Source organism: Neofelis nebulosa, chromosome 8 (assembly GCF_028018385.1).
Source record: "Neofelis nebulosa isolate mNeoNeb1 chromosome 8, mNeoNeb1.pri, whole genome shotgun sequence".
NCBI lineage: Eukaryota > Metazoa > Chordata > Mammalia > Carnivora > Felidae > Neofelis > Neofelis nebulosa.
Genome location: NC_080789.1, coordinates 137,181,140 through 137,200,588, shown reverse-complemented (window position 1 = coordinate 137,200,588; position 19,449 = coordinate 137,181,140).

Genomic DNA, 19,449 nt, shown 5'->3' with positions numbered 1-19,449 from the left:
TTAACATTACCCCAACCTCGAGGATCCTGTAAGTCAACTTCCTCTATCTCAGCTGCCCCAAGATATGTGCTGGCCATCATCTTCCAAGCTTATGCCCGCCCCCCCCCCCCCCCGCCCTGATATACTTCTAAAGGGTCTCAGGACTGAGGTTTTATTAAATGGTAGTAAATGGTGTTTATTTAGCAACCACTAGCCCCTCAAGGTCCTGGAAACCTTGCTTCTAAAATTCCTTAGAGACTTACTCTATCCCTGACCCCCTCCCAACCCGAGGGTATGTAATGAGTTACCTGGCAGGACCCCAGTGCAGCTCTTCCTGTCCCTGGGTCCTGTCCCCATGCTTTGATAAAGTCACCTTTTTGCACCAAAGACGTCTTCAAGAATTCTTTCTTGGCCGTCAGCTCCAGACCCTACAAACCCCCATCACCCCAAAACTTCATCACTAACACATGGGTATTTTAATGCTTTCCATTTTGACAATGAATTTATCTTTCTTCTTTTTCTATCAGTTTTGTTTTTTATAGTCTTAAAATCTTTATTTTTACATGTATTTTCATGTTTTTCTTCAATCTGGAATGTATTTGTTTCAATTCTGTTTTATCTGGCATCAGTATTACTATACCTGATGTTTCTTTCCTTCTTCCCTTCCATTTGTTTCCACCTTTTTTTCTTCCTTCCTTTACCTTTCTTTTCTTTTACATTTGACTAGTATGTCTTTTCTTATTTTTTTCTCCAAACTTTCTTGTCATTTGTTATGGGTCTACCCCTCTTAAAAAGCATTTGACAGGCTTTTTTGCCTTACGAATCTGAGACTCTATCTTTTATTATAAAGATTTAACTCATTGGCATATATTATGATTACTGTCATGCTTGAATTTATTTCTCCCTTTTACTCTTCCTTTTTGTAATTGTTTCCTTAAACTTTATTTGTTCTATTTTTCCCTTCTAATTGTTTGTAAGTAAAACAGCCTATTTCTAATCCTCTAGTGTCTACCCTTATATTAAAAGAAAACATTTAAACCTTGTGTGCTTTTTGCCTCTAATTTTTTTTATAGATTTAGGCAAATGATTATCTTTTTTTTTTTGAGTTTACTTATTGTTTCCTACTCTTTGGCCATTTTACTATTTCCATCAAGATCATCTTTATGAGGGATGAACAGGCTGCTGATTTCCTTCACAAAAGCTAATTGTTCCCATGAGTAAACAAGTATTTGGATTTACAGTCTATTGACATTTTAAGTGCCTTGGAATTTCAGGGCAGAGATTCCGACTTGGGTAGACCTATGTTAACCTTTTTAATATGGTCAGTGGGTCTTAAGACGACAACTTATCCTTCTGAATTTACAATGTATTTTCTTTTCGGGACCATCTTTGTCAGAGTATGTGCAGAGGATTAGGAGTTGCAGTATTGATGCCATTTTCCCCATGCTCTGCAAAAATGCTTGAAGGGCAAAGATATTGAGCCAAATGGCTAAGAGGGAATTTTTTGGATCATATCAGCATTCTAGTTATATTGTTCTTCCTGTCTTTATGTCGTCATTGATTATTGGCAGTTGGCCTTTTGGGAGAACAGGAAGAGGAATGAGGTCTTAATAATGCTGCCTCTGCTTCATATTTCATTGGTGCTTTCACCACATATTATTGAGCACCTGTGATGTGCTAGGTATGATTCCGAGGGCTGAAGGTGTGCCCATTGTCCCATCCTCAGAAGTTCAGTCTGGTGGCAGAAAGTCCAGCATAAGAAGAGGCAAGGGAGAGGTGTGCAAGGGTGCTGTGGAACCATAGAGGAAGGCCCTTAATTTGGCCAGATTGAGTCAGGAAATGTTTCCCAGACAAGGCAATTTTGGATGAAAAATTGCAGGATGGTTGGGAATTGGCCAAGCCAAGAAGTGGCAACACTATTCCAGGCATGGTCAACTGGATGTTTAGAGCCAAGAAGTGAGCAACAGGAGGGTTCCATGGACTGTAAGTGGCTGAGATTAGGAAGTGGGTGGAGGGAAGGAGGAAAATGAGGATGGAGAGGGAGGCAGGACCCAGATGTGAAGGAAGATGAGGAACCATAAAACCTGGGTTCTTAATTTAGGCTCAATGGAGAGAATTTAGGGAGCCCCTTTGACAAATTGCATTCAGAAAAGGTCCGAATCATTGCTTTAAAGGAACCTAAGAAGTAGAAGTAGGAATGACACAATCACTAACCTGTTCGAATGATCTTGAGCTGCCCTGAGGATGCATCAGAGGGGTTGTTACTGTGGCTGGGAGACCCTTAGGACACTCTTGCTCTGGTGCAGCCAGGAGGAGATGAGAACTGGACCTGAGTTTATAGCAATGGAGGTGGAGGGAAGAGGACAGAGGGGAGAGACAGACAAGATAAGACTTGGGGTCTGATAAATAGGGGGAGAAGGGGTGACATTTCAGGATGAGTCCAAGGTTTCTACCTTGAACTTCAGGTGGAGCGGTTGTGCTGACCTTCCCTGAAGTTTGTATGACACTCTAGATTTTATGTAGTATCTTTAATTTTAAAATCCTTGCTTCTGAAGTGTGTCTCATTCTCTGCACATTATAAATGTACAAACCATGTTATAAAGACCTTAAATGGCCTTTCCAAAGTCAAAACCATGATTTCTGACATCAAGTCTGGTGTTCTTTCCACCACACCATGGCTACACCATGTCAAGGCAGCATTTGGGGCAAAATAAAAAGGACTCATTGCAACTATTACTAATGATCTATGATTCTGTATAATAGGCAGGATGCTTTTCATTAAAAAATTTTTTTGTATGGAAATAATTTCAAATTTATAAAAAAATGCAAAAACAAAAATAGTGCCAAGAATACCCAAACGCCCATTACTGAATTCGCCTATTTATTAAACTTTTTTGTCCCCTCTGCTTTATTATTTGTTCTCACAGTATTTTTTCCAAGCCATTTGAAAGTAAGTGACATACATTATGGCTCTTTATCTGTGAATACCTCAGTGTATATTTTCTAAGAATGAAGATAATCTCTTATGAAATTCTAGTTCACTGATAAGCTCTAAAAATTTACAGTGATACAATATTTTAGCTAATATACCTTCCATGTTCCAATTTGCCAACCGATGCAGTATTGGTGTATTTTCTCTGCAGTGTGGGATCCAGGCTGGAGGCAGGCATGTCATGAGTCATTAGCCTCCTTTAATATGAACATTTCCAGAGTTCCTTCACCTTTTATGACATTGACTTTTTTTGAACAGTATTCTCCTCTCTTTCTCAACTCTTCTTTTTATTTTTTAAATAGAACATTTCACATCTTGTACTCAACTGATGTTTTCTCCTCAGGATTATATTGAGGTTAGGCATTCATGGCTGGGATACCACATAGGTGATGTGTCCTTCTTAGCGTAGATGGTTTGGAGAATCACGATATCCTCCTGTCCCTCGTTGGTGATGTTACCCTTGGTTACCTGGTTGATGTATTGCCTAGTTTCTATACCACTTAATCACTGTTTTTTTTTGTTTTTTTTTTTACTTTCCTTGCTAAGGAAGTGTCTTCATGGAAAGACACTTTAAGGCAGTGTAAATATTCTGCTCCTCATTACGATTTCCCCCTAGATTTAACATCCATAGATGATTCCTGCCTACTCCAAATGACTTTCCAGTTCTACCAATATCTCCATATTTACCATTCACCCCCAGCTTTCTACTGGAGGCAGACTCCATTCTTTCTCACTTATTTACCTATTTATTATTGGTACAGACTCACAGGTTCCTTGTGTTCAGTGATTTAGAATTCATTACTATACTGAATTATTTTGATGCTCAAACTGTCCCTGATGTGATCATTGATAGCCCCTTCCATCTGGTGCCTTTTGACATGCTGCCATCATTTTTTTGAGCATTTCATTACTTTGTGGTATGACAAGATGTCTTGGCTCATGTCACACCAGCCCTTGAATAAGCCATTTCTATAAGGGATTCTGGTTCCTCTAATGAGGAATAGTATTGCAGACTAAGACGAGGTGCTCATTGCCAGTGGAGCGTCCTTGGCCTTTTCAGCAGAAAGAGTTGGGAATATATGCACATGAGAGACATACTCGTGTATATGTGCATATACACAGACATATGCACACACACATATATATGCACACATGTAGATATATCAGCACAGAGATGTGCTTATACCCAAACGTGTACATAGGTTAGAAATCGTGAGCCCATACCGATTCCTGCAATTCCAGATTACCACCCAGGTTCTTTCTCCTCTCTCCTGCATGTCCCTTCTTCCACGGTGATAACCTTGGCTTCCAACATCAACACATTCAATCATTTGTTCAACCCTGTATCACATCCAAAGCACTGTCACAATTGCTTTGCTGATACTACTATAGTTAAAACAAAATTTTGGAAAGGAATTCAGGACTTGTTTGCAATTCTTCCATCCACTCTTCCTGGACTCAGGATATTTGTTTAAAGACTGTGTTCATGAGTTACTGGGATTAGTTTTCTTTCTTTCCCCCTGTTTTTTCTTCTCCTTACCAAGGTTATGTTGTTCATTTGCAATACAACTGGATTGATTTGTTTTAGTGGGCTGACAGAGATCTTTATCCCCCTTCCTATTTTTCTCTACTCTGATTTTGTTTTTGAATATGTAGAATATCAGCATACTTTTCAAACTCAAAACTATACAAGAAGTGTTCTCAGAGAATGCCACTCTCTCCCAGATATCTTCTGTCACCCTGGCTTATCCTTCCTGTGGTCCTTCCTGCAACGATAAGCAAACGTGTAAAGCTTTTCCCTTTATTTAAAAAAATACTGCATAGGATACACAGTTGACCCTTGGACAACACTGGTTTGAACTGCACAGCTCCACATATATGCAGATTTTTTACAGTACATGCTGTAAATGTATTTTTTCTACCTTATGATTTTCTTAATAACATTCTCTTTTCTCTAGCTTACTTTATTATAAGAATACAGTATATAATACATACAAAGTATGTGTTAATCAACTGTTAATGTCATTGGTAGGGCTTCCAGTCAACAGTAGGCTGTTGTGAAATTTCTGGGGAATCAAAAGTTGTATGCGGGTTTTCTGCTGCAGAGGAGGTGGTTGGTGCCCCAACCATGATGTTGTTAAAGGGTCAATTGGATCTTCTTGCACTTTTTTGTCTCATCTACTGTTGTCTCCTAGAAAGTGCTCCCTATCAGTCTTAGAGATCTTTCTTTTTTTAGAGTAGGCAAATGCTTTTTGAATAAGTTTTTAGTATTAGCTTGACTTCGATCGTGAACTTCATTAACATAATTTTAAGCCACAGATAATAGTGAAATAAAATAATTATACTGGAGAATTTGGTGAGGCACAATACCAGGCACCCAGAGAGCACCCTTTGCCGTCTTCTCAGGACCTCTCCCAGCTCCACCTTCCCCAACTTGAAATCTGATCATGTTGGTTTCCTGCTGCATACTTCCTGTTTTTTGAAGGATCAAGTTCAGCCTCCTGGGCTGTGACACGTTGGCAGGCTTGCCTAATGCCTCCTTCCTCTTCACTTCAGATTGTCTGGACGTTCTTCAGTTCCCCACACCCACCACATTCTCCCTCACCTTCGAGTCTTTGGAACTTTCTTCCCTTTTTGCATCATTCACATGTCTCTTCTCCAGGAAGGCCTCCCTTGACCCACTATTTCATTTACTCCCCAGCATGTGCACCTGCAGCACACCCTGTGTTTCATACTTTATATTTGTTATGATGTAAATGGTATGTTTGTTGCACACTCCATGAAGGTATAAATTGTGAGTCATCCTTGGTGATTCATTCCCTCATATCTAGCATCATGTTTGGCCTATGTTCAGCACCCAGTGAACGCTGTGGGACTGAGCTCCAAAACTGAGAATGTGCTCCAGGTTTTCTGAATAAATGAGTGAATGAATGAATGAGTGAAATGATGCCAAGCACTCATTTAGGGTGATGGGGTGTAGGATGTTATACTTATTAATCAACAAGTAATAATTTGCTGTCATTCCCCATGGCCCCATTGGAAGGGAAGCCTATGGGTTAAATTATGGCAGGAGTTGTCATAACCCGTGGATATCATTATGATGCCTGGAGCCTCATGACAAGCCTCCTGTGGAAGTCTAACTTTGAGGTTGGGTATTTGGAGGTACCAGTTTCCTAAGACAGCATTTCCTGCCCCCTTCTTTGGTCCTAGGGCTCTGTTGTTAACCTAGCGCTGGTAAGGGTTTTCTCCACACATTCCAAGCTAGAAGTACACAAAGGAAAAGGATGGCCAGTCCGTGGTATTCTGTTTTGCCTCCAGTTTCCATAGGAGAAAGAAAAGGGTGGATGTCTGTCTCTTCTTTCCACACACTGCTATGGGTGAAAATACTTCATAAAAGCCGGAAGATCTAGTACTTTTAAAGATCTGCAAAATTGTGATGTCTGAAAAGGTCTCCCCCCCCCCCCCCCTTGCCTCTTTTATGCCTTCTTCCTCCCTTTCAGTGATCATGGGTTATCAGATGTTTCTGGTCACAGAAGAAGACAGGCTGGTTCCTTCCAAGTTCTTAGCAACTGTAACCAGGCATCAGTCCATGGGACCTTATTTTTGATAGGAGTGTTTTGTACCATAAGGAGGGATTTCAGGGTCATACTCCATGGGTAATAACCTACACTCAGGGCAGCCTTGCCTAGGCAGCCTTTCAAGCCCAAGTACCAGTAGCCTGTGAGGGCTCTCGTCTCATCCTTTGGTCTTGGAAGGGAGGGAAGGCATGGCGGTCCGGATTTTTTCTCACAGCCCCATCCTCTGTAAATAGACCGACTTGTCAAGATCATGGGTCAGGAAGCTCGGAGGGAGGATCGAGAGTAACACTGCAGCCCTACACAGTCACCTGCCCACCCCTGCTTTTGTTACTGGGCAGTGATGAAAAATAAAGGAAGGTGCTGGAGAGAGAGAGCTTCCTGGACTATAAGTCCCCTGAGGGCAGTGACAGAGGCTTTTCCGTGCCAACAAGGTGGGATATAGGTTCAAAAAAGGAATGGTGTGGCGTAACGTGGAGGGAATGGCCCCCACATGGAAAAAACAGCTGGTTCTGACTACAGTTTAGTTTGAAAATGGAGAGAATTAGGAAAAGCATGTTGTCAGAATAAAAGTTGGAGCTTCGAAATTAGAGAGACCTGGGTCCAAATTCTGCCTTGGCTAATTGGTTGTAAAATGGGGCAGTGAAATGGGTGTGTAATACGTGACTCATGGGGTTGTGTGGATCTACTCTCTTCCTGATACGTAAGATGCTTAATCAATATTGTTTCTTCACCCAGCTTCCCTTCTCTAATCGAAAGCTGTGGTGTGGAAACTTTGTAATCTTTATCTTCCACACCACTGTTGAGGAAGCAATGGATTGGGTCGTAAAGACCCAAAAGAAGTTTAGGAATGGCATCTACCGTCCGTCCCCCTCCCGCCGTGACTTTATGGATGCCACCTGTCAGCTGGAAGTTTTTGTTTCCTTAAATGCAGATGGAGGGGGTTGGATAGCCAAGTACCCTCCAGTTCTGAAATGTAATGAGGTACCTCTGTATTAGGAGGCCATAGCCATCTCCCTTCGTGCCCCCTTTCTGGGAAGATGATAGATGATCCAAGGAGAGAGTGAGACTAGGCTAGAAGTTTGATCTCTAGAAATCAGAATCTGTATTAAATCAACAGAACGCTTTCATCCCATTTTCAAAAATCAGACCGTCACCCGCTGCTATAAATAGACTATATAAGTATATATAAATGTCTCCAATGTGCTTTTGTCACAGAAGCTGTGACATGAAGTGAACAAAGAAACCAAAGCAGATACAGATTTATTCTCAGAGTTCCCACACACATCTGGAGGGAATGTGTGTAAGGTTTACAGTGATATAAGGCGACGATGTCCGGAAAAAGGAGAGCTTACTTTGAAAGAAATGGTGGGCTTGTGACCCAAAGACCAGGAGTTTGTGAGCGTGAGATTAGAGGTCTTCTTACTTTCCTGCATCGGAAGGAACCTCAGTTCTTCTGAAAAGGCCAGGAGAATTGCATTGACCAAAAATAAAGCTGGTGTCAAGTTCATTCTAAAAATCAACATCACAAATGCACTAAGATCCCGAGAACTAGTTGGAGGGCCTGTCGGGCTGATTGGTCAGCCCGGGCAGACCCACCTGGGTGCAGCCAAGGGACCCATCAGCTTTGGTCTGACGGAAGAAATGAGTACTTGCTCATCTCCTTGTCCCCACAGTGCAAGTGGGGACCTCTTCGGGGGCCGAGATAGATGTCTGTGTTCTCTGCACGCAGGTGGCCTTCTCACCAAGGAATCGCGGAGAGCTCTTTGCGAACAGTTCACCAGAACCACAGGGCCTCCACCCAGATACGGGGACGGGAAGGCCAAGGGACAGGGGGCCAAGTGCTTGAACTGTGATTCTGGCTCAGCTACTCTGTCACTCTATCTTCTGGTCAATGCATTTTTTTCTCTTACCATCTTCCTTCTGTAAAAACTGAATCCATTTTTCTGGCACTGACGCTGATAGGTATCTGTGCAAAGGGCTGAGGAGACGCACACGCTCCCTCATTCATTAAATAGAAGCTCACACGAAATAAACAGCCATGCAAAGCATGTGTAAGACCAGCTTAATATAGAGAGATTATTAACCTCCTTGTGTTTATGTTGGAGGTTCTTTTTAAAATTATTTTATTATTTTTTAAATGTTTATTTTTGAGAGAGAGAGAGATGGAGACAAAGACAGAGAGTGAGCGGGTGAGGGGCAGAGAGAGAGGGGACATAGAATCCGAGGCAGGCTCCAGGCTCTGAGCTGTCAGCACAGAGCAGGACGTGGGGTTTGAACTCACGGACCACGAGATCATGACCTGAGCCGAAGTCGGACGCTTAACCGACTAGGCCACCTAGGCGCCCTGAGGTTCTTTTTTAAAATTAAAAATTTTAAATTTCTTTAATTTTTCCCCAGCTATACTTAAGTGCATAATTGACAAGACTTAAATATGTAAAGTGTACAACTTGATGTTTTGATATATGTATACATTGTGAAATTTTTCCCACAAGATAATTAACATACATTTCCTCACATGCTTACCTTTTTGTGTGTGTGCGCGTGTGTAATGAAAACACTTAAGATCTATTCTTTTGGCAGATTTCAAGTATACAAGACAGTACTGTTAGCTATAATCACATTGCTCTAGATTAGAACTCTGGAATTTACTCATTTTGTGTAACTGCAACTTTGTATCTCTTGACTGGAATCTCCCCATTTCCTCCTTGTCCCAGCCCCCCCCCCGAGCAGCCCTCATTCTACTCACTGCTTCTATGAGTGTGATTATATATGTAAGTGGGGTCATATAGTATTCATCTTTCTCTGGCTTATTTCACTTAGTAATGACGTCCTCCAGATTCATCCATGTTGTTGCAAATGGCGGAATTTTCTTTTTTTAAGGCTGAATAACACTCGTTGTATATACACACCATTCTAGCTTCATCCGTTCATCCATTTGTGGGCATTGAGGTTGTCTCTGTACCCAGACCAGTGTGAATAATGCTGCAGTGAACATAGGATTACAGGTCTCTCCAAGATACTGGTTTCATTTTCTTTGGACGTGTACCCACAAGGGGAATTGCTGGGTTATAGGGTGGTTCTATTTTTAATTTTTTGAGGAACCTCCCTACTGTTTTCCACAGTGGCTGCACCAGTTTGCATTCCCACCAACAGTGCACGAGGGTTCCCCTTTCTCCACATCCTCTCCAGCATCTGTAGTCTCCTGATTTGTTCATTTTGGCCACTCTGACTGGCGTGAGGTGATATCTCAGTGTGGTTTTGATTTGTATTCCCCTGATGATGTAGTGACTCTGAGAACCTTCCATGTCCCTTTTGGCCATCTGGATGTCTACTTTGGAGAAATGTCTAAGTCCTTTGACCATTTCCAGTTTTTATTTTTCTGCTATGGAGTGGTACGAGTTCCTTGTATAGCTTGGGTATGAGCCCCTTAACCCCTTTGTGTCTGCAGCAGCGGAAGGGCTGCTGGGGTCCTTGGTGTGCAGGCTGCTGGAGTCTCCTGCTCCTCTCCTCTTCAGGGAGAAGCCATGTCAGGTGTTTCAAGAGGATCCCTTGCTGCTGAGGGCTGCCAGCGCGAGGAGGCGTGATGGGGATAAAACGCACCGGTACAGCTGACCCTCAAACAACACGGGTTTGGACTGCACAGGTCCACAGATATGCAGAGTTTTGTTTCGTTTTGTTTTGCTTACAAATACAGTACTGTACACGTGTTTTCTCCTCTTCATGATTTTCTGAACACTTTTTCTTCCCCAGCGTACTTTATTGTAAGAATACAGCACACAACACGTTGAACGTACAGAACAGGTGTTAATCCACTGTTTATGTGATTGGTAAGGCTTCTGGTCAACTGTAGGCTATTCATAGGTAAGTTTTGGGGGAGTCAAAAGTTATTCATGGATTTTTGACAGCTCAGGATTTGGTGCCCCTAACTCCCCATGTTGTTGAAGGGTCAGCTCCATCTTTCTATGTGGCCAGTGTTGTTTTTTTGTCCTCCACTGGGTCGTTGGAGCTTCTCAGTGCACTCTGGACCTCTCCCAGAGCTACTTGCCTCCATAAGTATTTGTTCAGTCATTGTTTTTGTGGGGGTGTGAGAGCCGGGACCTCTTATGTCCCTCTGATGTCCTCTAACTCAGATGATATGATCTGATATGTAGGAAATTCTGAGTGGGTCTTCCCTTCAGCAACTTGGCCTCCAGTTTTCCAGAGAAAACTCTTTTTTTAATTAATTTTTTTTTTCACTTATGCTTCTGGTGCTTGTGCTTTGAGAATTTTGTGCTCTGTTGGCATAATTTCAGTGGCTCCACCTTGCTCATGGAAGGACATTCAAACTCTTTATCCAAATTTTTGTAGCACTGGAAATCTGGCTAGAACATACTTTTCTGTCCTTAATCTTCTGTTACTCTACGGGCTTCAGCTCATCTGTTGGTTTGCTTATTCTCCCCTCAAGCCCAAGCCCCATGGGTGCAGTTTTTGCAATAGTGTGGAGGTTGTCACCAGGAAAAGGCCAGCTGGTTCTGAGTACAAACAAAACCACCACCTTGACTTGAATATAGTGGAAGTTCACCTGCTTTCCTCACAACTCAGAGCGAAGGGAACTCTCTGCGAGGAAGCAGCAACACTAGCCCTGAAGACAGCTTCAGGGAATTGCTTAAGGAATAGCGTCACCATTTAAGAAAAAAGCTTTTAGTCTGTGGGAGAAAGATATGCAGATAGAAAAAATCATGTCTGTGACAACTGCAGTTAGCAAATGTTGGCTAAAAATTTTTGAGGAGCACACATCTTGGATGCAATGGGGAGTAGGTAGGAGGATTCGCAGAGTTCCTTGAGAGGTAGGACTTGTCTTGAAGATAAGCTGGGTACTTCTAGGTACATAGCAGGTGCACAATAAATATTTGTTGAATAATTTTCTGATTGGGAAATGAAAAAAAAGAAATAACAGACTGACTCAATGGTTTTCTAATTTCTTATTAGTGTTTTAGGGAGAAACACAAGAATGTGCCTTTAAATAGAATATTAGAATTTTCATGCCATACTATCTTTAGGGTAAATTGGAGGGAGGGTGGGAGGGAAGGAGTCACAGGCAGGGAGTCAAAAAAAAATCCTCCTTGTGTCTTCCCAAATCCCTTCCTTATATTGAACGGTAGGAGAAGCTGGTGTTGGGGAAATATAATTAAAAAAAAAACAAACCAAATCATCTCTCAATCCAGAAAACCTCTCCACAAGAATGGGAGAGAAAAAAACCACAGTTTTGTTACTGAGTAGGCATTCAACCGGATTATAATGTGAATCACAGGCAATCTGCTCAGGGATTGCAAAAACAGGAGGAATCCCGCCCCCTTATACAGCGAAGCAGATACAGCCTCTCATAGATACATGTCCTCAAGATAAGTTAAGAGGATGCTCTAGCATCTTTTGCCACATGTAGTTCATCCTAACATTTCCATGGTAACTGGGGAGACCACCTGTGCTGGTTTTGTCCGGGGGAGAAATTGACTCCTCATCTGTTTAGAACGGGAGGTAGTTCTGCAAATGGAAACAAGGTGCCCAGTGAAGCTAGCCTCTCATCCTCCCAAGAAAGCTCCCAATGGAGTTATCTCCCTTGATGTTTTCACTTCAAAACCATAGCCTCTCAGTCATAGAGGCTGTTTCTGTGCTACTTGGTAGAGACAATCAATAATTATTTCTCTTGTTGACAATTTGACTTATAAGACACACTAGATATATCTCAAATCTACCTAAACATCCATTTAAAGATACAGATTTATCTGTCTGCGTGTCTATCCATCTTTAAACAGGCATATCTCATCTTATTGTGCTTTGCCTCATTGCATATTGCAGATAATGTTTTTGTTTTTACAGATTGAATACTTGTGGCAATCTTGCATCCAACAAGACTATCAGTGCTATTTTTTCCAGCAGCCTTTGCTGACTGTTTCCCATTTTGGTAATTCTTGCAATGTTGCAAACTCTTTCATTATCATTGTATTTGTTATGGTGATCTGTGGTGTTACTATAGTAATTGTTTTGGTTGCCATGAACTGCACCCATATAAAATGGCAAATTTAATCGATAAATGTATAGGTTTTGACTGATGCATCGACGGGCCATTTCTCCATCCCCCCCTCCCTCTCCTTTAGCCTTCCTACTCCATGAGACACCATAATATTGAAATAAGGCCAGTTACTAACCCTACCATTGGTCTCTAAGTGCGCAAGTCAGATGAAGTCACATGTCTCTCACTTAAATAAAAAACTAGATATGAGAAACTTAGTGTGTAAGGCACGTCAAAAGGCAAGATAGGCCAAAAACTAGCCGTCTTGTGCCAAACAGTTAGCTAAGTTGTGAATACAAAGAAGTTCTTGAAGAAAATTAAAAATGCTACTCCAGTGAACACTAATGATAAGAAATCAAAGTGGCCTTACTGTTGATATGGAGAACATTTGAATGGTCTAGATAGAAGATCAAACCAGTCACATCATTCCCTTGTGAGAGAAAGGCCCAATTCTCTTCAATTCTGTGAAGCCTGAGAGAGGTGGGGGAGCTGCTGAAGTAATGTTTGAAGCTAGAAGAGGTTGGTTCATGAATTTTAAGGAAAGAAGCCATCTCCATAACATAAAAGAATAAGTTGAAGCAGCAAGTTATCCAGAAAATCTAGCTAAGATAATGAAGGTAGGTAAACTAAACAACAGATTGCCAATGTAGCTGAAACAGCCTTCTATTGGAAGGGATGCCATCTAGGACTTTCATAGTCAGAAAGGAGAAGTCAATGCCTGGCTTCAAAGCTTCAAAGAACAGGCTCTCTTGTTAGGGGCTAGTGTAGCTGGTGACTTTAAGTTGAAGTCAGTGATCATTGGCCATTCCAAAATCCCTAGCACCCTTGAGAATTATGTTAAATCTATTCTGCCTGTGCTCTATAAATGGAAGAATAAAGCCTGGATGACAGCACATCTGTTTACAACATGGTTTACTGAGTAGTTGGAACCCATGGTTGAGACCTACTGCTCAGGAAGATTCCTTTCAAAATATGACTGCTCATTGACAATGCACCTGGTCACCCAAGAGTTCCAATGGAAATGGATAATGAAATTAATATTGTTTTCATGCCTGCTAACACAACACCCATTCCTGTAGCCCTTGGATCAAGGAGTCATTTCAACTTCCAAGTTTATTATGTAAGAAATACATTGCATAAGGCTATTGCTGCCATAGACAGTGATTCCTCTGATGGATCTGGGCCAAGTAAATTGAAAACCTTCTGGAAAGGATTCACCATTCCAGATGCCATTAAGAACATTTATGATTCATGGGAAGGGGTCAAAATACCAACATTCACAGGATAATTGGAATTGGGAGAAGTTCATTCTAGCCCTCATGGATGACTTTGAGGGGTTCAAGACCTCAGTGTAGGGAGTCACCACAGATGAGGTGGAAACAGAGAGAGGACCAGAATCAGAAGTGGGGCCTGAAGATGGGACTGAATTGCTACAACCTCAGATTGAACAGATAAGAAGTTGCTTCTCAAGAGGAGCAAAGAAGTGATTTCTTGAGAAGGAATCTACTCCTGGTGAAGATGCTGTGAAGATCATTGAAATGATGACAAAGGATTTAGAATATTACAGCGGCGCCTGGGTGGTTCAGTCGGTTGAGTGGTTCAGGTCATGATCTCGCGGTTCACAAGTCTGAGCCCCGCGTCGGGCTCTGTGCTGACAGCTCAGAGCCTGGAGCTTGCTTCATAGTCTGTGTCTCCCTCTCTCTCTGCCCCTCCCTGCTCATGCTCTGTCTCTCGGTCTCTCTCAAAAATAAATAACCATTAAAAAAATCAGAATATTACATAAACTTGATGAAGCAGCAGCAAAGTTTGATAGCATTGACTCCAATTTTGAAAGAAATTCTACTGTGGATATTATCAAATAGCATCACTTGCTACAGATAAATCATTTGCAAAAGGAAGAGTCAGTCACTACAGCAAACTTCATTGTTGTTTTATTTAAGAAGTTTCCACGCCACCCTAACCTTCAGCAATCACCACCCTGATCAGCCAGCAGCCATCACCATCAAGGCAAGACCTTGCATCAGCAAAGATAATGACTCACTGAAAGCTCAAATGATGGTTAGCAATTTTTAGCAGTATTTTTACATTAAGGTATGTATCTTGATTTTTAAAGACATAATGGTATTGCACACTTAACAACTATAATATAGTGTAAAGATAACTTGTATACACTGGGAAACCAAAAACTTCATTTGACTGGCCTTATTGTGATACTTGCTTTATTGTGGTGGTCTGGAACTGAACCCACAATATCTCTGAGATATGCCTGTAGATATCTATCTCTATATGTAGATATCTAACTATCTCTATAGCTATTTATTTAGATAGGTAGGTAGGTAGATATAGATAGATATCTTCTGGTAGGCTCACAATCAACTTGAAAATATCACAGTAACCCTCATTTAGGAAATATCTGCTAAATTCCCCCCACTGTGCGAGAACATCTCTTATTCTCATAACAACCCAATATACCTTGGACAAGGGGCTCCATTTTATAGGTAAGAAAATCCCATCCAGGAAAGTCAGTGACTCCCACGATGGTGCAAAGCTTATCACTGCTAAGTTGGGGCTTGGACTGAGGCCTGTCTGGTTCACCCACCTGCCATCTTTCTACAGTACCCTATGGCCTCACAGATCCAGCTCACCTCAGTGTACACATGAGATCATAGGAACTTCACTTCTTCTCAATGAGTATGATCACATCAGGGAAGACAGTAGCCTTTCAGGACTGTATAGAAGCAGCTGTTCTAGCTAAACTAATTGTAGCCCCAAAGCTGTTGCAATGCTATGACTATGATCTTTGCTGTAAACCCTGACAAATAGTCTCTCCTTGACCAAACTCTGTTCAGGCTCCCTTGAATTATTTGTCAGTGAGGCATGACTTTTGGGCTTCTGTGTTCGTCTCTGCATTGTTCAATTTTAACACAAGTCCTAGCAAATCAGTTTAAGCAGAACCCTCCCCCCCCCCTGCCCTGGCTGCCACCATTCTGGATATCTGATTGAGTTCTTGGTTCTCTAGCATCTCTCAGGTCGTGTCTGATCACCTGGGTGTCTTCAGCAAGAATCCTGGGGTTTGGGCAGAATCCCCCTTATTCCTGATGTTTCCTCTTAGTAACTCCCTCTTTGCCATGATGTATTTGGAGTTGAATCCAATCTCTCTCAGCCCCTGCAAGACCCCATTGCAGGGGTCCCTATACCTATTGTGATGCCCCCTTCATCTTACTAAGGGAGGCAGGAGAGGGCAAAAGCAGGCAAGAGAAAGGAGATAATAGAAAAATGCAAGGAAGAGTGAGAGCAACAGTGGGGAATTCCTACGGACAGAAAGTTGAGTGATATGGGAAGTTACATCATAGGAGAAGTGGTGTGAGAGTCCGGCAGGAACTAGATGTCCCTGTTTGCATGTGTGGTGGCCAGAGTGGGCAGGGATGCACAGAGATCCTTGTAACCTCCTAGTGCACTTCTGGGTTTCATTTAACAGTGTGTATTAATTTCCTGTGGTTGCTAGAATAAATGACCACAAACTGAATGACCTAAAAACAACAGAAATCTATTCTCTCATGATTTTAGAGGCCAAGAGTTCAAACTCAAGTGTTGGTGGGGCCACTCTCCCTCTGAAGGCTCCGTGGGACAGTCGTTCCTTGCCTCTTCCAGCTTCTGGTGGCTCCCAGTGTTCCTTGGCTTGCAGCCATACTACTCCAATCACTGTCTGCCTCTTCACATGTCCTTCTCTTCTCTGCATGTCCCTCCTAAGGACACTTGACACTGGATTTAGTGCCCATCCATACAATCCAGGATTCCAGGTGGACATCTGTTTTGAGGGTCACCATTCAAATGCTCCTCATTGGTCCAGTGACTCTTTTGGAGCTCTAATACACCACTGACCCCTAAACAGTACAGGTTTGAACTGTATGGTACAATTGAACATCCACTTATACGTGGATTTTTACAGTATGGTACTATAAATGTATTTTCTCTTCCTTATAATTTTTTTAATAACATACTCTGTACTCTAGCGTACTTGATTGTAAGAGTACAACGTATAATACATACAACATACAATACGTGTTAATTGACTGCTCACGTTATGGGTAAGGCTTCTGGCCAACAGTAGGCTATTAGTAGTTAAGTTTTGAGGGAGTCAGAAGTTACATGTGGATTTTTGACTGTCTGAGGGGTTGATGTCCCTAACCCTGTGTTGTTCCAGGGCCAACTGTACAAAAAAACTGTAAGAAGTATAAAGACAAATTGGACTGAGATCCTGTCCTTGGGGGCGTACAGCCTACAAAGGGAGGCAAAACACACACTTCCATAACTTGATAGGTGCCATGAGAGAAGGACAGAGAAATACAATCCGATGGGAGCTCAGAGAGGCGGGAGCTACACCAGCTTCGTGGATACACCCGGACGGGGATAGTTCTTGGCAGATGCATCAACTGAACTGGATCTTGAGAGACAGGAAGACATTGAATGTGTGGGAATGGGGCATTCTAGGCAGGCATACTAGTATCAGGAGTCACAGAGGCAGGAAGTAATGGGAGTTTATAGGCAGTACTAAGAAATGTAGATTGACCAGAGCACAGGTGAGTGAAAGGTGGAAATGGAGTCAGGTAGAGAGGTTGGGGACAGGTTGGTGGCCCTGCCTGGGTTTTTGCCAGTGAAGATGACACAGAGTTTTGAACATGAGTATGATGGGATAACAACTTTGATTTGTGAGGATAATAGTTTTATATTTCATAAATAATAAGGATTATTTTAAGCTAAAGACACTTGGGATTCAACAGATGCAGAAAGAGGCTTTCTGGAAACTTTCCTTATCTGACCCAAAGCAGAAATTTCAGAAAAATGAGGACAGCCATAAATCCTTCAGGGTGGGTCTATTCATAGGAGCGAGACCAAGAGTAAACATACTTAACCATAAATCCTCTCTCTGTGGAAATTTTATGGCCCTGACCACTCATAGCTGTGTAGACAAACATTCTTATCTCCTATGTATTTTCCCGAAAACCCATTTACATTTCCTAAAGAAGCATATTTGTCCTTCCTATAGGAGCCTTTCCCCCCACCCCCCACTTCCCTTTCTCCTGCCAAGCTAGGTGTTTAAGCCCCAAATTCTAACTACTCCTTTCAATTACTAATCACTCCTGCATATATGTGTGTAGCATGTGTAAGTAAAAGCCTGCTTCTCTTGCTAATGTCATTTGTCAGTTTAATCAGCACGCCCCAGGTTCTTAACATAAGAGGGCAGAGGAAAAGTTATTCCTACTCTGTAGTTTGTAATGTATGTTATATATATGAATTAAAATGAGGAGAGAGACTTAAGATGGGGAGACGGATCCAGACATGAGTAGCAGAAAGTAGAGGTGTGTATGTCTTTTGGAGAGACTACAGAGGAAGAATCACAAGGATTTAGTTAAAAAAATAGGGAAAGGGGACAGTCAACAATGACTCTGAGGTCCTGAGCCTGGATGACTAGACCTACGATGGTGCCGTTAATGGAAGTAGGAAATACAAGAGAGGTAGAGATTGTAAGAAAATAGAGCTAGTCAGTGGAGACTGTTTAAAGCCTAGAAACCAGGTAGCATTCCATTGTATATATAAACCACATCTTCTTTATCCATTTGCCAGTTGACGGACATTTAGGCTCTTTGCATAATGTGACCATTTGCAGCAACGTGGATGGACCTGGGGGGTATTATGCTAAGTGAAGTAAGTCAGGCAGAGAAAGATACCATGTGTTTTCACTCATATGTGGATCTTGAGAAACTTAACAGAAGACCATGGAAGAGGGGAAGGGGAAAAAAAATTACCGAGAGGGAGGGAGGGAGGCAAACCATAAGAGACTCTCGGATACTGAGAACAAACTGAGGGTGGATGGGGGCCGGGGGAGAGGGGCAGGGAGGAGGGCACTTGTTGGGATGAGCACTGGGTGTTGTATGGAAATCAATTTGGCAATAAATTATATTAAAAAAAAATCAAGCAAGCAAGCCTAGAAGGCACAAGGTGGTGGGAAAGAACCAAGAGAAAAGTGGAAACAAGATGGGCAGAGAGGCCTTGGAAGTGACGGCGGGGGGGGGGGTGGGTAGGAGGAAAGGGGCTCGTCAAGGGAGCACTCGCAGGTGGAGGGGGCGGAAGGGGAAAGTGCTGGGTTGCAGTGATGATGGGCTCAAGATCGAAGGAGGGTCTTTCCCTTGTATAAAAAACTGCAGAAAGGTAGATGAGGACCTAGTGCATTGCACAAGGGCCAGCAGGAAGGTAGTTCTGAGAGGAAGCAGTGCCTGGGGACAGATAGGAGGGCAGAGCTGGATCTGGGTGTTGGAGGAGTAGACGCAACATGTGTAGACCTGTAGCAACATGTGTGGGTCACTCCCAAGAGATCTCGTGGTGAAGGGAAAGAGGAACATAGTAACAGTAACTTAAAAGTTATGAGTCTCTCACTCTTTTGGGGACCTTTAGTGATTCCCCAAATTTCCAACATCAGCTCAACGTGAGTGACACTTTGATGCCAACCATGACAAAACCAAGTTCTTGCGGGGACAAGTAGGGAATTAAACTATTAAGAGGCATCTTTCTTTCTTTCTTTCTTTCTTTTATTCCATTTTTACATATCCACCTCTGTCATTAAGTCACAATATTTTATCAAAATATACAAACAACACAGATCCTTAAAAATAGCTAGAATTGTCATCAAAGAAGATCGACTGCTACAAGTAGCATGCATGGGTCTTTTATTTTGACTAATGCCTAAAGGGAGACTTATGAGTCACGAAATCACCATCAAGGGTGTGATAAGAGATTGGTTTTCTTTTCTCTTGGAAGCACTATGCCCTTCTTGTTACAGCGTGAAAAGGATT